This window comes from Lissotriton vulgaris, chromosome 5 (genome assembly GCF_964263255.1).
Source record: "Lissotriton vulgaris chromosome 5, aLisVul1.2, whole genome shotgun sequence".
Classification (NCBI taxonomy): domain Eukaryota; kingdom Metazoa; phylum Chordata; class Amphibia; order Caudata; family Salamandridae; genus Lissotriton; species Lissotriton vulgaris.
This window is the reverse complement of record NC_141693.1, coordinates 1,932,798,931-1,932,818,967: the sequence shown is the minus strand read 5'-3', so window position 1 is coordinate 1,932,818,967 and position 20,037 is coordinate 1,932,798,931. Positions and strand designations below refer to the sequence as shown.

General features: G+C 43.1%; 1 protein-coding gene across 1 annotated transcript in view; it reads left to right on the top strand.

Moving 5' to 3' along the window:
* LOC147717786 (complement factor B-like) overlaps positions 1-19,244 on the top strand; it is a 472,008-nt gene extending 452,764 nt beyond the window's left edge. Inside the window, exons 17-18 of the mRNA XM_086924573.1 lie at positions 14,225-14,274; positions 17,866-19,244. The gene's annotated coding sequence lies outside the window, so the exon portion shown is untranslated. The remainder of the gene's footprint in view (positions 1-14,224; positions 14,275-17,865) is intronic.
* The last annotated feature ends 793 nt before the right edge of the window (positions 19,245-20,037 follow it).

Here is a 20,037-nt window from a genome sequence, read left to right as displayed (position 1 = left end):
CAGTGGTTCCGGAGTTTACCCGCCTCAAACCCTGAAACTTTCTCCTTTATTATAGTAGTATTGATATATGTGTGTGTTTATATATGTATATATGTGGTAATCCCTTGTAATGTATGATACTGGTCTTTGGGCCAGATGTACGACCATGACAATTTGCGTTCCGCAAATTGCGCTCGATTGCGAGTTGCAATTTGAGAGTCTTAAATTGCCTTGTACAAAAGTGTCTGAGACACTGTTTGCGATTCCCAATGGGGTCGCAAATTGCAAGCTTCATCAATATTTATGAGGCACTCGCAATTTGCGACTCCATTGAGAATGGCTGGCCCTTCCAGGGATGGTGGCCTGCTGGGCTCAGCAGACCTCCATGTGTGGGACTGCTTTTAAACAAAGCAGTTTTTAAAATTTTTTAAATGCAGCCCATTTTCCTTAAAGGAAAAAAAGAATGCATTTGAAAAAAAAAAGAATTAAACATTTTCGTTTCGTTTTTAAGGGCAGGTAGTGGTCCCTAGGACCACTGCCTGCCCCTAAAAATGTTTTGCCCCTGCATTCACAAAGGGGACCCCTTCCCTTTTCTGAGTACTTTACCACCCTCTTGAAGAGGGTGGTAAACTGCGAGTGTTTGGCGACCGTAATTGTGGTCGCAAAACATTCTTACATGGCTTGCGGGGTCACTATTAGGAAGGGAACGTCCCTTCCTAATAGCGAGTCGCAAAACACTATTTTGCGAGTTGCAAATTATTTGCGACTCGCAAAATAGTGTTAGTACATGGCCAACAGGATTTTTGAATGTGCAAAATGGGTCGTATCTGGACCTTCGTTTCTTACAGCCTGATTCATCATTCTCCCGTTTTGCGAGCCCCTAATAGCGATTCATAGCGAATCGCTATTAAGGACTCGCAAAATGGGATTCATGTAGAAATTGCATAAAGAAATGCGATTCCTACATATTCCTTATTTGCGATTAGCAAATTGCTAATTGCAAATAAGGAATAACTCGCCATTCATTCCTATGGGCCAAAAGGCCCATAGGAATGAATGGGGAGTATTCCTTATTTGCGATTAGCAATTTGCTAATCGCAAATAAGATAGCGATTTGAAGGGTGCCAGGGGTGTCCAAAGGACACCCTGTAGCACCCCTCAAATGAAATTTTACACAGGTGTTGCACACACACATGTCCAAAGGACATGTGTGTGTGTAACATGCAACTCAGAAAAATGCATTTAAATGCATTTTTCTGAGTTATCGCAATTTACCACGAGGTCTGACCTCGCGGTAAATTGCGGCCAGAAATTGCGAATTCGCAAACAAAAATTGGATGATGAATTGCATTTAAGGAATCTCAAATAGAGATTCCTTAAATGTAATTCCTCGCAAAATTGCGAGATCGCAATTAGCGATTTTTGCATTTGGGATGCTGAATCCCAAATGCAAAAATCGCACTCGCAAAGGGCCAGATTCTCAGAATCTGGCCCTTTGCGAGCGCAATTTTGCTTGATGAATCGGGCGGTTAATGAGCAGCACTAATCAAGATCAAACCTTGGAAGCAAATACTTATGGTAAGAAATGCAAAACTTTCAATGTGCCTCTTGCGAAAAAGCAAGGCCAGAAATGTGTCAAATCCCATGGGCCCCTTTGCAGCACCGGAGATTAGGTTCCACAGGTGGCTGCTGTTCAGACCCTGCTGGACTGCGCTGGCTGCCTCTTCCTCTAGTCTCTTCCATGCAAATGCATTTCCGGCTCTTTATTGTACATTATTCGTTCTGTGGCGGTATGTAAAACAATCCAAAATTGGCATTTGAATTTGTAAGCGAGGTCCTTGAGGAAGCTTTAGCCTTGATTTGTTTTACAAACACTGAAGGTCTTGATAAATTGTATCAGTGAGCCTGAGGAAAGGCATTTAAGTGTTTTAGAGTTTCTTCGGTTTATTTTGGAAAAAGGAGAGCGTGTTAATGAGCCAGTACCCATTGCAGCATGCGGGTGCCGGTCCCTGGGGGATAAATGTTTCTCAGTCACATGCAAAACATGCAAAACACTTTCAATTTCACAGGCGGATGTGGCTTTTTAAGGGAGATGTGTGGTCCAGTGGTTAAACTGTTGTCTCTAACACTGATGAGATTGCATACATTTAACCACAGCGTAACCATTGCACAGAACCCCCAGCTTTGAACCGAAAAGGAGTGGTTTGCCAGTACAAATATCGTTTTTGCACGGTAGGTCGCTGCAAATGGTGGAGCAAAGCAGAACTCTAAAGTTTCCCAGCCTCGTTTGTGAGCGGGCAGGTTTTCTCTTTGCATTCAGGTACTTGCCCTACTGATTTTCGAAAGTTTTTTGTATTTCTTATTTTGCTGTAAGCCCTCGCTTGTCTGCAGGATTTTAGGACGGACGATCCTCCCCTCGCTTCACCTACCTCAGCCTGAGTTCCTCGCTCCTGTCCGCTGCTCCTCGACCTCCTCGACCTCCTGTCTGCCACCCCCCCCCCCATGATGTCAGCACGCACGTTCACGTCGTTAGCACACACGGCCGGCGCTACTTCCAAGGGACTACTTTTTTATGAATGTATATTTTTTATAGAACGTATTTTTTTCGGGTATATATAGCCAATGTCACTCTGCAGACCCTGACAATTCTAATGATGTATCGTGTGTTTGGATTGGCGCTGTGGTTCCCGAGTTTACCTGCCTCAAAGGTTCAAAGTTCTTACTTTATAATAGTAGTATAGATTAAACAAGGCCTGAAACATGCTTCTAAACCCTTCATCTTTAGACCAAAGACCACAAAACTGAAAAACGTAAAAAGAAGTAACAATTTTTTAGTGACATCCCTAAACAAGAAAACACAAGCAGAATAATGATACCTCCGTTTTTCTTACTGCTACCTTCTATAACAAAGTAACATTGTATTGACCCCTTAGGACAGAGGTCTTCAAACTTTTGAAGGTTGAGCCCCCCCAGCTGAATTTTTTTAAATGTCGGGCCCCCCGCCACCTGACAGAAATTTCTGGAATCTGGTACACTACATAATTGACCGCCACCCACATATCCCTGGCCATATCCGGCAAATAATGTTCAAAACAATGAGTGTTTTCTCCTTCTCCATGAATTCCCTCACTACCACTCACCAACAATGCACCTCATCTCTCTATAGCACCTTTCTGGCAAACATATAATTTTTTTTTATAGGGCTACTCATAGTTTCATCATACTCAGGGGCATATGTTCAAGCACCTATAGAAACCACACCGTCACTTTTTACGACGTTGTGGTGGTGATAGGGGCATTGCCGTATTTACACGGCAGAGTTAAGCCACTTAACTTGGCTTAACGCTGCCTTGTAAATACGGCCCTCTTTCATACTATGCTTAGCATGAAATGGTGGGCAGTGGGTGTTGCAGTGGGCGTTCCACTGGGCGTTCCACTGCAACAGGCACTGATTTTGATGTTGCGCCCTATTTACAAGGGCAGCATAAAAGTGAGGCAGCGTTAAAATTAATAACAGGGAAAACCTGGTCTTAAGCTGGTGAATGTAGGGGAAATGCATTATTTCTCCTCATTTTTGATTCATCCATGTGTGCTGCCTTGTGCAGCACACATGGAAAAAGTAAAATGCCTTGTATTTGTACTCTTTAAAAGAAATCCATTTTGTGATTTCTGTGTGTGCTGCATTAAGCAGCACACATGGAAGGGAGACAAATGGCATTTAAAGATTGTTTATGTACAGGAAGGTCCCCCTCCTGAACATAAACAATATTTTCCCTGCACCCAGACACCCTTGAACTATGGTGCAATGGTGTCTGCGTTGGCACTACACTGCTAAGGGGAAACGCAAGGCTGCACCATATTGTTGTAAATATGGTGCAGCCTTCCGTTTCTTAAGTGGCGGAGAGAGGCTTTAACCCATGACTGCTAAACGCCTCACTCCGCAACTTCCTTGAACATATGCCCCTCAGTTCTTTGATCTGCATGGTACACCTTCTTTGTAGCAGGCATATTAACCCTCTGTGCTGTGAGGGTGGCAGGAGTGCTCATGTGAGTGCACAGTGAGGTATGCGACAGTGTGAGAGTAGGGTACATGGAGTGACTGCAGGGTGAGTGAGGTGACCATATGAATTTGGGTGTGCATGTCAGTGCAGAGTAGGACTAATTAATGCATGGTTCGTGATGGGCTTGTTTAAGTGAGATTGCAGATTGAGCAGTGAGGGGGACAGGTGAGTGAAGTGTCACTTGAGTGCAGGGTGGGTAGTGTGCTTGTGTGGCTGCAGGTTGAGGTACAGGGAACACCGCGGAAGTGCATTGTGAGAGCAGCGTGATCACTGAGTGCAGGGTGAATGGTGTGAGTGCATGGGGGTCAGTATGAGGGAATGGTTATCGCTGTGAGTGCAGGGTGAGCATGAAAGTGAAGGGCGAGAATGAGGAGCAAGTTGTCTGAATGCAGGGTACATTCCCAGACACTTGCAGTAAATAGTGGCAAAATAGTTGCTTTCAGTTTTTGAAAAGGGGGCTCCTTGCCTCCCACTGCAGCTAAAGCATTTCAGCTGTCGGAATTAACCAGGATAGCCCCCACCCCCCTCCCCTCAAACATAGCTGCCAAGGTTTCAGATTGCTATGTGTGACATTTTCTTAATTTCAGTGTAATTATGAGTGACATTTCAAGGACTATGAGTGACAATTTCTCGCAGGCAAACTCAAGCAGTGAAGACGAGGGAAACATACATATCAGAAATGACACCCATCTGAGCATCAAGGAACTCTAAGACGAGTCACATCATAAACCACAAGCTGTATTACTGAGCGGTGCACCCCGGTCCTGAATATTGCCCACTGCTTGCCAAGCCCCGCTGGTGGCCCCATCACACCAGTTGCAGCCTGTCACACAGAGCTACCCGGCATGCTCTTCTGACTCTGTGTTGCTTTGCGCGCTGAAAAGTTACGTTGGCAAGCACCACAGTGGCTCTCACAGTCACCTGACCCAAACAGGTTGGTGCAAGCAACTACTAACACAGCTTACTGTCAGTGAGAAGACAGACTGCTATGTAATGTACAGTTCTCAGCTGTTACAGGGCAGACAGGCAGCAGCTCTGAAGATGATCATGACTGAGGCACAAGAAAAAAAAAATAACTGTCAGGGGTGTTGCCAAGCAGGCCTGCGCAAATTAAATAAAACAAGAAAAATAAAGATGCGCAGTGAAATGTGGCCTAAAGCTGAAACCTGCACTCCATGCAAACTTCTCAGGAAAGATCTGCTCAACAAGTCCCTAGGAGGCCTCTGCAACACGCTATGAGATTACTTGCATTTCTAACATAACGTGATGTGAAACAGAGCCCGCATGCTGCAGAGATGAACAGAGGCCCCCATTTGTTTTCAGATATATAAGCGGCTCTATCCCCTCTCCAACCATATGGTTCACCTTTGTCTTCAGAAGGGCAGTTTAAACCCTTTATCAGTCCTGCACCCTCCCACAATAATTACTTTTCATTTACACCTGTGCTTAGTCCCTTTGCGGCGGATTACATGGCTGAAAGAGAAATCTCATATTGTTAATGAGGTTTTAATAGTTTTCACCCCTTCTTCGGGCCCCTGCAGCTTCACTCTGCCGTCTGTTTCTGTAATCAGTAGAGGACAAAGGGGAGATTTACGGCGGAGTACGCACTCCCCCTGAGACGGTGGCGCGCCCCCCCAGAGGGTCAGTGGCGCCCCACAGATTGAAGAACTCTGCCTTAGGAAAGAAATAAACATGTCTCTTTCACTCTCCTTTTCCTTTCTTTGAATGGCCTTTAGTTTGTGGGTGTGCAGGTATTTTTTCAGAGTTTATATGTTTACACTGGTGAGGGCTATTTCCCTTTTGGTGTTTTTTTTCAGTTATTATCAGTTTAAACCTAAAACAGGATAGCCTGTTCCTGAATAGACTCAAAGCAGCTTAGCAGAAGAGAGGCTGCAGTGACTCATGAACATGTGGGTGCAGCATCCATACATAGTCCCATGGACAGAACATAAACCAGGAATGGAGAATAGATTGATAAAACAAACACAATAAGTGGAGTTCACAGTTTAAGGGTGGGTGTAAGTGTCATGTATCTTACACTAGGATCCCGACTACACTGCTTCTGAAGTGTTCTGCACCACAGATCCTTTAGTACCAGGCCTATACTACATTATTCCATCCCTTAAAGCTGGGACATTTTCATGTCTCAGGCCCTAGTCGGCTCGCAGTTCCATCCCATGGACTATAAGGTATGCCGTGCATAGTCAACCCTTGCTTTTCTGAACCCTATGTTTAGCCTGTTTCTTTGGCGCTGATATGCTGTGTACCATAGGTACATCTTTGACCATCTGACAACTGCATATCTATGGTCACTAATTCAGGCCCTCGTTGATGCACCTTTTCTGAAGCCAGCTATAGTGACATGACACACTATTCCATCTTGGCGTTTCACCTATAGTTCCTTCTTCAATATCTACCTTAACACTATAAACTCAGGAGCTGAGTCTCCATTGGAGAACATGTTCATGTTCTTTGGATATATATTTATATTGGCAATGTCATTATATCTCAGGATTTACACCCTCATGTGACAAAAAGCCGTAGGTAAGCTCTCTTACATTCTGGAGCCACCTCACATTTACTCTTAGCACTAAGATCGCTGGAGAGGCTGTGGACTATAGGTATATCTTTGACAATCTAATAACTGCATATCTATGGTCACTAATTCAGGCCCGCATTGATGCACCATTCCTGAGGCCAGCTATAGTGACATGGCACACTATTTCATCTTGGCACCTCACCTACAGATCCTTCTTCAATTTCCACCTTATCGGTACAAACTCAGGAGCAGAGTCTCCATTGGAGAACATTGCCTTATATCGGCTATCTCTACATATCTCATTATTTACACTCCAATGTAACAAATAGCCGCAGGTAAGCTCTTGTACATTCTGGAGTAACCACACATTTACTCTTAGAACTAGGATCGCTGGAGATTACCTGATTACACATATAGATCTACTGGTCCACACCAGTTGTGTTGCCATGCGACACTGACATGATACACCATTCTAATATGGCGCCCTATCATCAGTCCTCTCTCTATGTTCGTTACCCTCTTTTCTTCCATTTAGCTTTCCATGTTCATCTCTCAGCCTCTTCTTTCTTTTCTTACATGTTATAGAGACTCATTATAAAGGTCTCCGCACTCCATTCACGTTTCACTTTACGGTCACATATTGTGGAATTTCATTTTCTACTTATGCATGAGTCATTTTTCGGGTAATTGTTTTGATGCATATTATCAGCATCTTCAAGTGGGCCACAACTCACTGATCATGCTCTTATCACACTTTTGATCTTATTTCAAGACAATAGGTAAACATAAATATTGCGGGCGTGAAAATCTAGTTTTTTTGTATTGTTTTTTGTCCCATTCAGTGTATACTGCGACGTATTCTTGATTAAGGCTCCGCCAAAATGCACGTAGTGTCTACATACCGCCAGCTATCTTCCATCATTTAGCTACTCGCATTGTGTATTGTTTACAAAGAGCAATCTTGTTTCATCAGTTGATGTGAACTATAAGTAAAAAAGAGAAGAAAAAGAAAATCTATACTAGTGTATCACATGTGCAATTCTCAATGTATTCACTGTGAATTTGGACACCTGATAAAATTGTCAAAATTCTTTTAATATATTTAAGCAAAATATCAGACACATTTATCTTAAGAAATGAAAACAAATCTCTAAAAAAAATATGAGAAAACAATTTGATAATAACAACATATGTTATGTTGCATGGTTTTCAATATATATGCAATTTTATTAATTTTATTAATCATTTTCAGGATTTTTGTGCCTGCGCATATATAACTATACTACTATTATAAAGGAAGAACTTTGAGGCTTTGAGGCGGGTAAACTCGGGAACCACAGCGCCAATCCACACACCCGATACATCGTTGTAATCCTCAGGGTGTGCAGATGGACATAGGCTATATAAATTAAAAATAAATACGTTATTAAAAAATATAAGTTACAAAAAAAAGTAGTCCCTTCAAAGTAGCGCCGGCCGCGACGTGCGTGCTGACATCAGGAGCGGCGTACACGCGAGGAGCGGCGTACAGGAGCGGCGGAGAACAGCGCGGGGAGGAGCGGCGGAGATCAGCGCAGGGAGGAGCAGTGACGAGGAGCGGCGGAGATCAGGGGAGCAGCGGACATGACCGGCGGACAGGCGGTGAGGATCGGCGGGCAGACAGTGAGGAGCGGCGGCGGGGAGGAGCGGTCAGCGGCGGATGAGGTAGGGCGCCAAGTTACCAGTCAGCAAAGTAAATGTGAGGGAGGAGCGGTGAGCGAGCCACAGGTACCGGAGGAAAAACAAACGTGTGCAGGAAAAAGTAATGTGGGCAGGTTAACAGGAAGAAAAAGAAACGTGTGCAGGTGACAAAAGCGTACAAAGTTGGACGGGGAGCAAACGGGCCATTACAGGACGAAAAAGTGAAACGGGGCATTACAGGGAGGAAAAAGTGACGTGGGCAGGTTAACAGGAGGAAAAAGAAACGTGTGCAGGTGATAAAAGCGTACAAAGTGGAGCGGGGAGCAAATGGGTCATTACAGGACGAAAAAGTGAAACGGGGCATTACAGGGAGGAAAAAGTGACGTGGGCAGTGACGTGGGCAGGTTAACAGGAGGAAAAAGAAACGTGTGCAGGTGACAAAAGCATACAAAGTGGAACGGGTAGCAAACAGGGCATTACAGGACGAAAAAGTGACGTGACCAGTGACGTGGGCAGGTACCAAACGGGGCATTACAGCAGGAAAAAGTGACGTGAGCAGTGACGTGGGCAGGTTACACAACGTCAGGGCGGGCGGGGGCCCTGAGCCATGATTGCTCCCGGACAACGTCGGGACGGGCTGCTAGTATATATATATATATATATATATATATATATATATATATATATATATATATATATAGTGATTTGCCTAGGTTATTTTCCTCAGTCCATGTATCTAACACTAGTACATAACCTGCATTTCATAGGCGATGTAACAAATGTAGAAATCTGGGCCACTTCGCTAAAATGTGTTAGACATTAAAATAAGAGCCTTCAAGGAAATTGTGTGCTAGGAGAAGAAATTAGGATGGGTCTATAAAACTATAACCTAGGGCCATATTATCAAGAAAGGGCGATACATTATCGCCGCTTTTATTGGCCGGAAACTGCAGCTAAAGCGGCGATAATGTGCTTGATAATATGACCTTGTGAATTCCCATAGAAGCCCAGTTTCTGGTGTTAACCTGGGCTTCTATGGGAAATTAACAAGGGCATATTATCAAGCCCGTTATCGCCCATTTAGCTGCAGTTTCCTGCCGATAAAAGCGGCGATAATGTATCGCCCTTTCTTGATAATTTGGCCCTCGTTCTTATTCTCAAGTGTGATGAACTTGAGTTAAAGAAGGCTATGTGTGTGCCAGTGAAGTTTACATTGGGTTCTTCCTTTACTATAATTACAGATACTTTGTTTTGCCTGCATAGCACTTACGCTGTGCTTCTGAAATCTCTTGTATTCAATATATCTTAAAAGGGGGCTCATACCCGTTCCCATAGCCTAATTACTATGTTCATTCACTTTTGTGTGGAACTTTTTTTGTTGTCGTTAATTTCCCCTGTCGGAACGCATTTACAATACTTCTACTAAAGCTGTTCACACTGTTTAAACCCCATTCACTATCAAGATAAGATCTCTTCCCACGAAAAAGGCACACAGCTTCTAACGGTATGCTTGCTTTTTATTACTTAGTTGAATAAAGCAGATGCTTTAGCCTTTGAATGACTAGTGGCTGCTACCGGACCTGGGTGGCGGGCGAAAAAAAGGAAAAAAACCACTTACCTATAAACTGTTGGCCATTGTCTTTCCTCCGTCCCCCTCTTCTTGTCTCCGTTCCGGTAGCAAGAAGCACCCGGCTCCGAGGCCCCCCTGAGCCAATCACAACACTGTAATGCAGAATTGTGATTGGTCTGAGCGCCATGGTTCAGCGCTCAGAGAGCCTGTGCATGTTCCTCACCAGGCTGTGTAATGCAGCGTGGTGGGGAAGATGCAAAGTGCGCAGGACTGTTTGGCACGCCCAAGATGGCTAGCCACGCAGTTGTGCACACTTAGGGAGTGCAAACCACTCCTCCCCTCCACTAGCCAGCCCCGCCCCCGCCAGAGCCACTGACTGCAATAGGAGAACTAAAATGATAATAACGATACCTTATTATCATTTTATTTTTCCTTTTGTTCTGTGGGGTGACGCTCCTCCACATTAGCGGAACAGCCGCCACTGCTTAGAACATTAGTGGCATTTCCTATTCATGCCACAGTACCTTTCTTTGCACTTTGTAAGCATTATCAGATTGATTTTTACAACTTAATCTATGTAGTCATTATGATCAAATTCTAAATGTTGTATGCTATATATTTTATTACTAAACTGGCAACCACAAGTGCAGTTATCTTGCAGAGAACTGGGTCATGATTTGAATGATGCAGCAGGTGCAGAAGCACTGAGCCCAAAAGTTGTCAAAACTCCTGTAAACACATAATATTGCTATATTTGACTACTAAACAGTGAGTCACAATTACAGTTACTTTGCAGTTAAAAGGGACTTGATTAATATGATGCAGCAGGTCCAGTGGCACCGGCGCCAAAAGCTCTAGTGACCCCACTAAAACACAGATGATTGCTACAATTTAACTAAACAGGCAATGACAAGTGCAGACAACAGGGTCATGATTTCAATGGTGCAGCAGGTGGAGGGACATCAGAACCAAAAGCTCTAGGCACCTCACTAAACAAATACAATTGTTGTATTTTACTACTAAGCAGACAGTCATAAGTGCAGTTACCTTGAAGACAACAAGGTCATGATTTGAATGGTGCAGCAGGTGCACTGGCACCAGACCCAAAAGTTGGCAGAACTCCTTTAAACCCCTGATATTGCAATATTCTACTACTATACAGGCAGTCACAATTGCAGTTACCTTGCAGTTGAAAGGGGCTTGATTTAAATGGTACTGCGGGTGTAAATGTAAATGTAAATTGATACTTGTATAGCGCACTACTCACCCGCGAGGGTCTCAAGGCGCTTGTACGAATACCGCTGTGGAACCCATCCTGGCTTTCCCTGTGAGGCGTCCACTCCTGGGCACCCCAAAGGTGGAGGCCAGGCATCCTTAGCATTGTGGGGGCCGTTGTGGAGATTAAGCAAGCTATTGCCCAGAGTTGCAGAGTGGGACTCCATGATTGGAATAGGCACCGAGGCGAGAATTATCAGGTCCATGGAATTTTGAGCCCAAGACCCGCCGAGGCGGGGAATTGAACCCTGGCCCCGGGCTAGACCTCTGCATCATTAAGCCACACTTCTCCACTCTGGGTGCAGTGACACCGGGGCCAAAAGTTTGCTTAACTCCACTAAATAACTAATATTGCTACATTGTACTACTAAACAGGAAGTCACAAGTGCAGTTATCTTGCAGGCAGCAGGGTCATTATTTAAATGGTGCAGCAGGTGCAGTGGCACCGGGGTCAAAAGTTGTCATAACCCCTCTAAATACATAATATTGCTATATTTGACTACTAATCAGGCAGTGACAATTGCAGTTACCTTGCATTTAAATGTACCCTCGCGAACCCTCAGATCTTTGGGTCAGAATCTGGTTGTGGTTCCGCGCTTCAGGCTGAGTAGAGCAGGTGGCCGCTCTTTTCGAGTGCTAGCGGCGAATTGGTGGAACTCTCTTCCTCTTCATATCCGGGCTATTGATGACCTTCTTCAGTTTAGACGTGCCATCAAGACCTTCTTATTTGCTTAGCTCTCTTGCTGTTCCTGTGGCCCTTCTGTTTTTTTATCGGTGTTGTGTTGTGTTTACCTTGTCTAAGCGCCAGGACGCCCCTTCGCTGGGGCAGCTGTGCGCGGTATAAGTAAAAATAAGATAACATAACAAATAGGTATTGATTTGAATGGTGCGGCAGGTGCAGTGGCACTGAAGCCAAACGCCATAGGGAACCCAATAAACCCAGAGTATTGCTATATTTTACTACTAACCAAGACATAAGTGCATTTAACTAGCAGGGAGTGGGTCATGATTTGAATTGTGCAGTAGGCGCAGTAGCGCTAGGTCCAAAACCTCTAGGCAGCCCACAAAACACCTAATATTGCTATTGTTTACTGCTAAGCAGTCACAAGTGCAGTTACCTTGCAAAAAACAGGGTCATGATTTGAATGGTGTGGCAGGTGCATTGACACCGGGCCCAAAATTTGTCATGGCCTCTTCGAAACACCTAATAGTGTAATATTTTACAGCTAAATAGGCAGTCACAAGTGTAGATACCTTATAGAGAATAGGATCATGATGTGAATAGTTGCAGCAGGTGCAGTGGCCCTGGGCCCAAAAGTTGTCAGAACTCCTCTAAATACATAATATTTCTATTACATTAATTAATACTATTATTTCCCTCTTTCATTTCATTTTTCAAAATGTTGCTATTACCCCACACTATACCACATAGTAAAAGCACAATATATTGCCTTTTTGTACATAAACAAGTCATAACAATTTAATAGACTGTCTATAACTTATATTGTACTACTCAGCAAGATAGAAATTACAACAAAAAACAGCTTATTATTAATCATATAGGTAAAACCTAATGCATTTACCAATGCTTGTTAATGGGGAGCAGTGTTTTCATTAACCCTTTGGCTTATGGGGAACACAGTCGACATGTTAGATTATTTTTGTGGCAGTGTGAACCTCTAAGGCAGAATTAACATTGCTAAATTTTTATGGAGCAAAGAAGGGTTACTGCATACCGGTTTTAAAAGACCAGGGAAAACTTTAGGATGGTTTTGAGACCTCCGACAGAATGGCCAGTAGATAGAGAAGAATCCATGTCTAATGATATTATTGAAGAGTGCAAGGAAGTATTTAAAGATAATTTGGGGGTACTATTACCTTGGTTATATCAGTAGATGCTGTACGAGGATCCATTTCGGACAATTACATTACTGAGGTTAAGGAAGTATTTGAAGATTGTTGGGGGCTTGTTCCCATGATGTTGACTGTAGATTGAGTTCAAGGAAGTATTTAAAGGTAGGCTGGAGGACTGATGCCATAATTATGTTGGAGGATTCTTGTTGATGATGATGATGATATTGTTGAATAGTTCATGGAAGTATTTAAAGGCAGGTTGCAAGATATTAGGGAATTCGAACATAAGATTGTTTTGCAAGGGGTTGACATACCTTACAAGGCAAACACAAGGAGATGATGGACGGCGCGCTGAAACTTTTCAGACACTCACCCCCAGTCACAGATCTGGGTTGAATCCATCATCGTTCTTTAACTCACTTCGCCACCCCAGTTCAGACCCAGCCAGATGCAGATCAGTCTGACTCTGTTCCTCATGGGATACCTATCAAGCACATATTTAGAACTGCTTCTCTTAATAGTGCGGAAAGGGTCGAGTTATTGCTTCGGTATTTAAGTTAATCCTATATCATTTCTCTGCATCCTTAACAAAGGACAGAAGCGCTGGACGAGTCAATAGGTGGGAGCCCATGGGTGTCCGAAATACTGGTCTAGATTCCAGCAGCATTAGGAGCATTTCAATAAATACACCGGAATCTGTGAGCTATGGATGACAAATTCACTGATAAAAGTTAGAAGTGAAGTTGAAAGTACCGGTTGTCAAAATAGTTTTGTGATATTTATGAAAACATCTTAATATATTATGCTAGCTGCATTTGTAAACCTCTTTTCTACTACTTGTATGATCCTTATGCATTTTCACACTCTGGGTGCTGTTTAGAGATCTGTTGTGGTGGCAACACTCAGCCAACTGTACAACTTTGATACCAGCAGCACAGCAGCTGTATTGTGAAAGCAAACGTCATGATGAGCTTTATAAACTTGGAACCTAAGACTCTCAGCTGTAACTAAAGGACATCCGACCAAGAAATATTTGCTTAGGCTATGTTGGAAATGTTCTAGCATAAGAGTAACCAATTACTTTAGACAAGAGGTGCTGAGTGAAGTTTAGGACATACATTTATTCTCTGGGAATGCCGTCTAGCATGCGGTCCATTGGGCGTCCAAATTTCAAGTTTCAAATGTTCTAACAATGACAAGATGTAACTTAGATTGCATTATTTAATACACAAATGTTCTCGTTTACTCATATTCCCTGTCTTTTAGGTGACGTTGGGGGACCCTTGGTGATAAACCACAGGCAGCGATACATTCAGGTTGGTCTTTCAACACTGTACCAAGTAATGTAACATTTTGCAAACATTGCATTATTTTTTTTTTCTTTTCAATCGCCTCAGACTCTGATAACTGTCACTCAAACCTTTACTTTCGATTCTTGCCCTTGACCAAGTATGGGTATAGACAAAATGACAAAATACCCAGGAGGCAGCGTATCTCTCATGTTGCTCGATTATGGGACCCACATTATAAACGCAGCCAAGAGAGCTGGTGTAATCATTAGACAAGATATTTGCATTCCTACCCATCTCTCCCACCTGTGCCCCTGACCACGCCATCATTAATCTCCAGAACCTTTTCTTCTTGAATGCTTTCCCCACCAAATTCACTTTGGACATATAGAGGAGGGCATCTAGCCACTCCGCATGCTGGGGAGGGGGTACAATTCACCCATTTTCGGTATATTTCCCTTCTCGCCAGTACCATTAAATAAAAAAAGGTTTCTAATATCACTAGTAAACTTCTCTAGACTCTCTACTACTCCAAAAATGGTCAGCGAAAGACTTACCTTAACATGTACCCCCAGAATGCTTGAAACTGTCTTACCCACTTCTTCCCAAAACCTCTGACTTCTGGGCACTCCATGAACATTTGGATGTCAGTCGCCTTTTCTAATCCACAATTAGCACAATGGCAACACTTCCTTTCCCCATCTTCGTCAATCTTTCAGGTGTCATGTATGCTCTGTGAGGTGAAAAGAAATAATTTTTTCTCAAAAATGGACGTTTGACAATAGAGAATAAAGAGTGCTTCGATACTTGCCACATATTTTGTAACAGTTACCTCGGCAAGCATCCTCCCCACAGTTTTTCTGCCAGCTAGAAGTCACTGTCCACTGTCTCTTACAGTTCCCAGTATCAATTTGATACTTCCTTCTGCCCAGGTGGTATCCCAGTTAGTTGTACTTCCAGGTGGTTCACAGGGCCCGCGTCTGATCTCATACTATGCTCCCAACTTTTCAGTTGCAAGTATTTGTACCTTGAGAGCTTCTCTCAACATCTTGCTTACGTCAGAAGCTTGCTGTCTTGAGCGAGTTCACCCCAAAAGCGTATTCCCACATTCCAGATTGGTTGAGGCAATTTGTCTTTTAAGCACTCAGGGGTAAGGCAAGGCATGAGGCAACAGAGGAGCCAGTAAGGGTCCTGGGACTTTTACTACTGCACTGCAGATGGAGGCTCTTTGGGAGAATTCATACCCATTGGTTCTGGCTACGTGGAACACTCCACAGGTAGCAACGTGACGAACCCATTGACTGTCAACAGTGTTTTGGCAAGCCATCATCATGCCTTTTGCTTTTTGATGTCTTCCTTAGTAGATTTTGACAGTTGAGAGGAGTAGGATCTAGAGGGAGACCACGGCATGGCTTTACACTCCTTTATGGCCTTGGGGTGTAAGAGGCTGCACTTTTCCCATGACCTTCAGTAGTGCCTCAATCACAAGCCCATGGACATATCTCACGGGGATCCAAAATGGATATCTGTTCATTACAGTCTTAATAGGCTTGCTTTCTTGGGTGTGAGGTAACATCCCTAGGTGCTGCACTGGGAAACCTTTTGTGGGGAGACATATCCCTAAGGGAACACTGCAAAGGGACAAATTCCAGGAGAAAAGGTCCGGATCCATGTTAAACGTTGCTGAAAAAAAGGCATCTGATGTCACTATGTCAGCGTGGCAATGTAAGGCCCCGGTGAGGTCACTGTTGCATTGCCTTGTTGCCGAAATGAAGCCAGTGACTCATAGTTCCACAAAAGAGCTATGGAAATGTTTCTGGATCCAGTCTAGCATCTGGAACATTCAACAGGTGAGGAGTCTGCAGGCAGAAGAATCCAACAGAACAGGAGCTGTTCATCGAAGACATTGAAAATGTTCAAAATCTTTTTTATGAGTTGCAGCTTTATGCACCCCCGAAGCCAAGCCGTGTTCTAGTAAAAACTGTAATCTGGTCCAGAAGACAGTGCTGCAGACGTGCTCGGCTGAGCAATTCAAGAGTGGATTGTCACAGTTAATGTCTGTATCTCATGCAGACCTGACTGATCTCAGTGCCTCAACACTTCCACTGCATTTCACCAGTTGTCACATAGCTACATTGCCTCCATGCAGCAGGCTGGTGCATCTTCAAAGCAGCCCACGTTACAAAGAATGCTGTCTTCCAAAACAGGCATCAAGGATCTGCACGGGGAGGAGGAGCCCCCCTGGAAGACAGAGTCCTCTGGAAACAATCAATTTAAAAAATATATATCTTCCAGGGAACATCCACCTGGCTTACATTGGCTTCATCTAATAAGTACTATGCTTTTAAAAGGTTCAAACTGTAGCACATGGTTATGAATCCTCAGAGCATAGTACAGATCCCCAAGTGGACTGACATACGACATTTACCCCAAATGCTTGAAACCTGCTACTTTTAATTCTCTCTACTATGCTCTGACATCATTCAGGGTCTAGTTTGTAACCTAAATAATATAATAAATACAATAGCCTCCAGGCTGAGCAGTCACTCTTGCCATATGCGAAGGACACTCTAAAGAGGTGCTCACATTTTTTTTTTTTTTGCTGTTTGTCTGGGCTGATTGGATAGCGTAGATTTCTTTGCCCGCAAGCTCAAATTGGATTGAGTAAAAGCAGGCTGATAAGGCGATGTAGAGGCCAATGAACAAACAATTGTGGCCTATCGAGCGCAGGGAAATGGCGAGCTAAATTTATACTTGATAGAACAACTATCTATAGCTATTCTATCGCTGAACTACCATTAACGCTTTTTGCATTTGATGGTCCACTGAAACGGATGAATGACCCATGGAGAAACCTACCTATGTGACCTACAATGATGAGATTTTGCTTACCCTAAAGGCTTGTGTTTGAAAGTCAACCAAGTCTTTCAATCCTATTTTTCTTATGACATCATCCCCACAAGACAAGCCATTTTTCTTCATAAAATATTCCACACAACCAGAGGGTGGTCTATTCCATGTTTTCTGGAATTCTAGTAGGAAAATTATCTAAAAATCACGGCCCAACAAAGGTGCAAAGAAAAACTAATAATGCACCAAAAGGTTTTCTTAAAGTGTCCAGGCAAGCCGGGCAAATTCGTGGGCAGAGGGTAAAACCTGTAAGGGGTCTTCGCGGTAGAGAAAGTGTGCAAATCTTGGCAATTCTAAGTAAATCGAAAGGCTAAATTAGGAAGTGTAGTTAATGCTGAGGATACTCCTTCTGCCCCAAGATAAATGAACACATTCCACTCTAAATCAAGAGTTAAATGTCTCTCCCTTGTTTTCCATGCCTCTAAACCATGTTGAAAAAAATGTGTACACAGCTGCCACTTCTCTTAGTTGAACAAATACCAGCATTCCGTTTTCCCAAAAAATGACTTTTGCAGCTTCACACACTCCCTCCCACCTTTAGGCTGCTTTTTGTAGCTTCTAAACTGCTCCTAGTATATCCCTTGTATTTCCCCCTTGAATTTCACTGCTTGCTCTAACTCGTGTGCTGTTGGAAGAGTTACTGCAGGGCTATAATAACATGCTTGCTTTTAGATTAACAGAACTGAATACATATTGTTTTTCTTTTAGGTTGGAGTAATCAGCTGGGGTGTGACAAACCTATGCTTTAATTACAAAAGGCACCCATTTACAAAGCCTGAATCCAGGGACTTCCACATTAATCTATTCAAAGTGCTCCCTTGGCTGCAGGACAAGCTTAAGGACGAGGGGCTCGGCTTTCTACCACTGGCCTAATGATCTGAGAGAGGGGACGGATAAAGGATACATGTCGCTGAGTAGGATGAGAGACTGGACCCAAGGAAGAACAGTCCTCCAATACTTACTGTACATCTTAACCTGAAAAAACTGCTTGCACAGCTCAAATCTGCCACAATAGACTTATTTATCCCTGGCTTAGATATGCGGGAAAACAAAAGACAACCTATGCTTTTTCCTTGCTTGATGCTCCTAATGCAGCGGTTGCCTTTGAGCATTTACAAACCGACATGCAAGAATTGCTTGACAGAAATCTAAGTGAACAAAAATAATTTCTGCAATCACATATATGACTTAAATAGATTTCTAACCTTTGCTTCGAATATATAAAGTTTGCTAAAATAGTATTCATACCATTTACAACCAAGTACTCCATTCCAAGATGACTGCCAGATGTTCTCTTGTGTAGGGGGCTTAAACATTTAAGAAATATAATGCATCTAGGCATCTGAGAACCAAAGTGTAATGTTTAACATTTATGGGTTGTGTCATCAGGGCTGATTTTTAAAGCGACTTGGCCATCTATGCTCAGCACTGCACTCACAAAACGTCAAGACAAAACACAGAGAGTTAGAGAAGAGCTATAAGATGATGTCTAACAATAAAAGACAAACTTTTCTTATGTCCACATCATCCAAAGTGTCCAGGGACAGAAATTGGCGAATGTCCCCACCGGTAGTATTGAGAAACTGATATGGTTTCAGATGTTTTGATAATTACATTATTTGACAAATAGAGGGGGACTTTTATTTAAATACACAGACAATGAGTGTGTTTAAAGTTCCAAGTATTTCTGTATGATCCATTTCAAAACTAGTGAAAGCTCATAGCCATGAAACCACAGCCATGGCTGTGGGCAGCTGAACAGGCTGCCACATTCAGTGCTTGAGAGTATCCAGGGCAAGAATGAGCTCTGGCAAGGTGTAGAACAATAGTTTTTTATTCATTGCAGAGATAGATAGCACAGTTGACGAAGAGGTTCGACCGGCTGTCACCCATAAGGGCACAGGTGGCTGGAGCACCCCTCAACCATAAGAAAAAATCATGTTTTCACGATGTAGCCGTGCACAGGCTGAGCATGGATTAGGCTAAAGAATCCATGTGTCTTTGAGGTTCATCTCAACCATAGGCAGGTGAAGGTATTCAAAACAATAAAAAAGTGAGTGGGGATTGAACAAGTAGAACACTGTCTTAATAAAAATATAAAGAAACAAATGAGTGTGGTCCTTCTTTTCTTGTAGTTCATGAAATTGTTATAGACAATTTGGTAAATGTCTAGTGGGCAGGTCAGTCATTTGGCAAAGTGAGTGAGTGTGATTGTCATCTGACACCAGTCTCTTGGTTTGAGCAAGAATAACAAGTCCTGCAGTGAAAAACTTAAATGAAAAACCGAACAATACTACTGCTGTAGAGATTGAAAACCCCTTAAGAAATTGCAGACTAGCATCTCATTCTATTGCAGGCAAGCCTCCTGAGAGAGGCAAGTTTTAATGGACCAGGTTCAGACAGCTACTTCATTGGCAGTTATAGTTTTTCAGTAAAGCAAAAAAGGGTTTTCATGTTACATCTTGATTGTTACAGTCATTGTTATGCATTATGGTTCGTTAAACATCATAAATAACAGAATTTAGTGTCACTTTTATAACCAACGGGTGCTCAAGGAACTCTCTAACTGGGTTAAGTCACTACCCCTCCTGCTCAATCTCCAGGGATGTTACCCCTGGTCTAGTATTAGATGAGGAAGGGCTCCATTGATGAATTGTTCTATCGGGTCCTGTATGGCTTAGCCTTACCTATAGTTGATACAAGGTTAGCGCGTCAGACTGGGAAGGAGTGGCATAGAATGACAATCTTTGTGACTAATTTGGTAGTGAGGAAATGGCTCCTGTGTTTGCTTGCATATCATTCAATATAGAAGTGCGTGGGTCCATGGATTTAGGGTGGTCTCACATCTTCAGAATGTTTACAAAAAATCATATAATATCG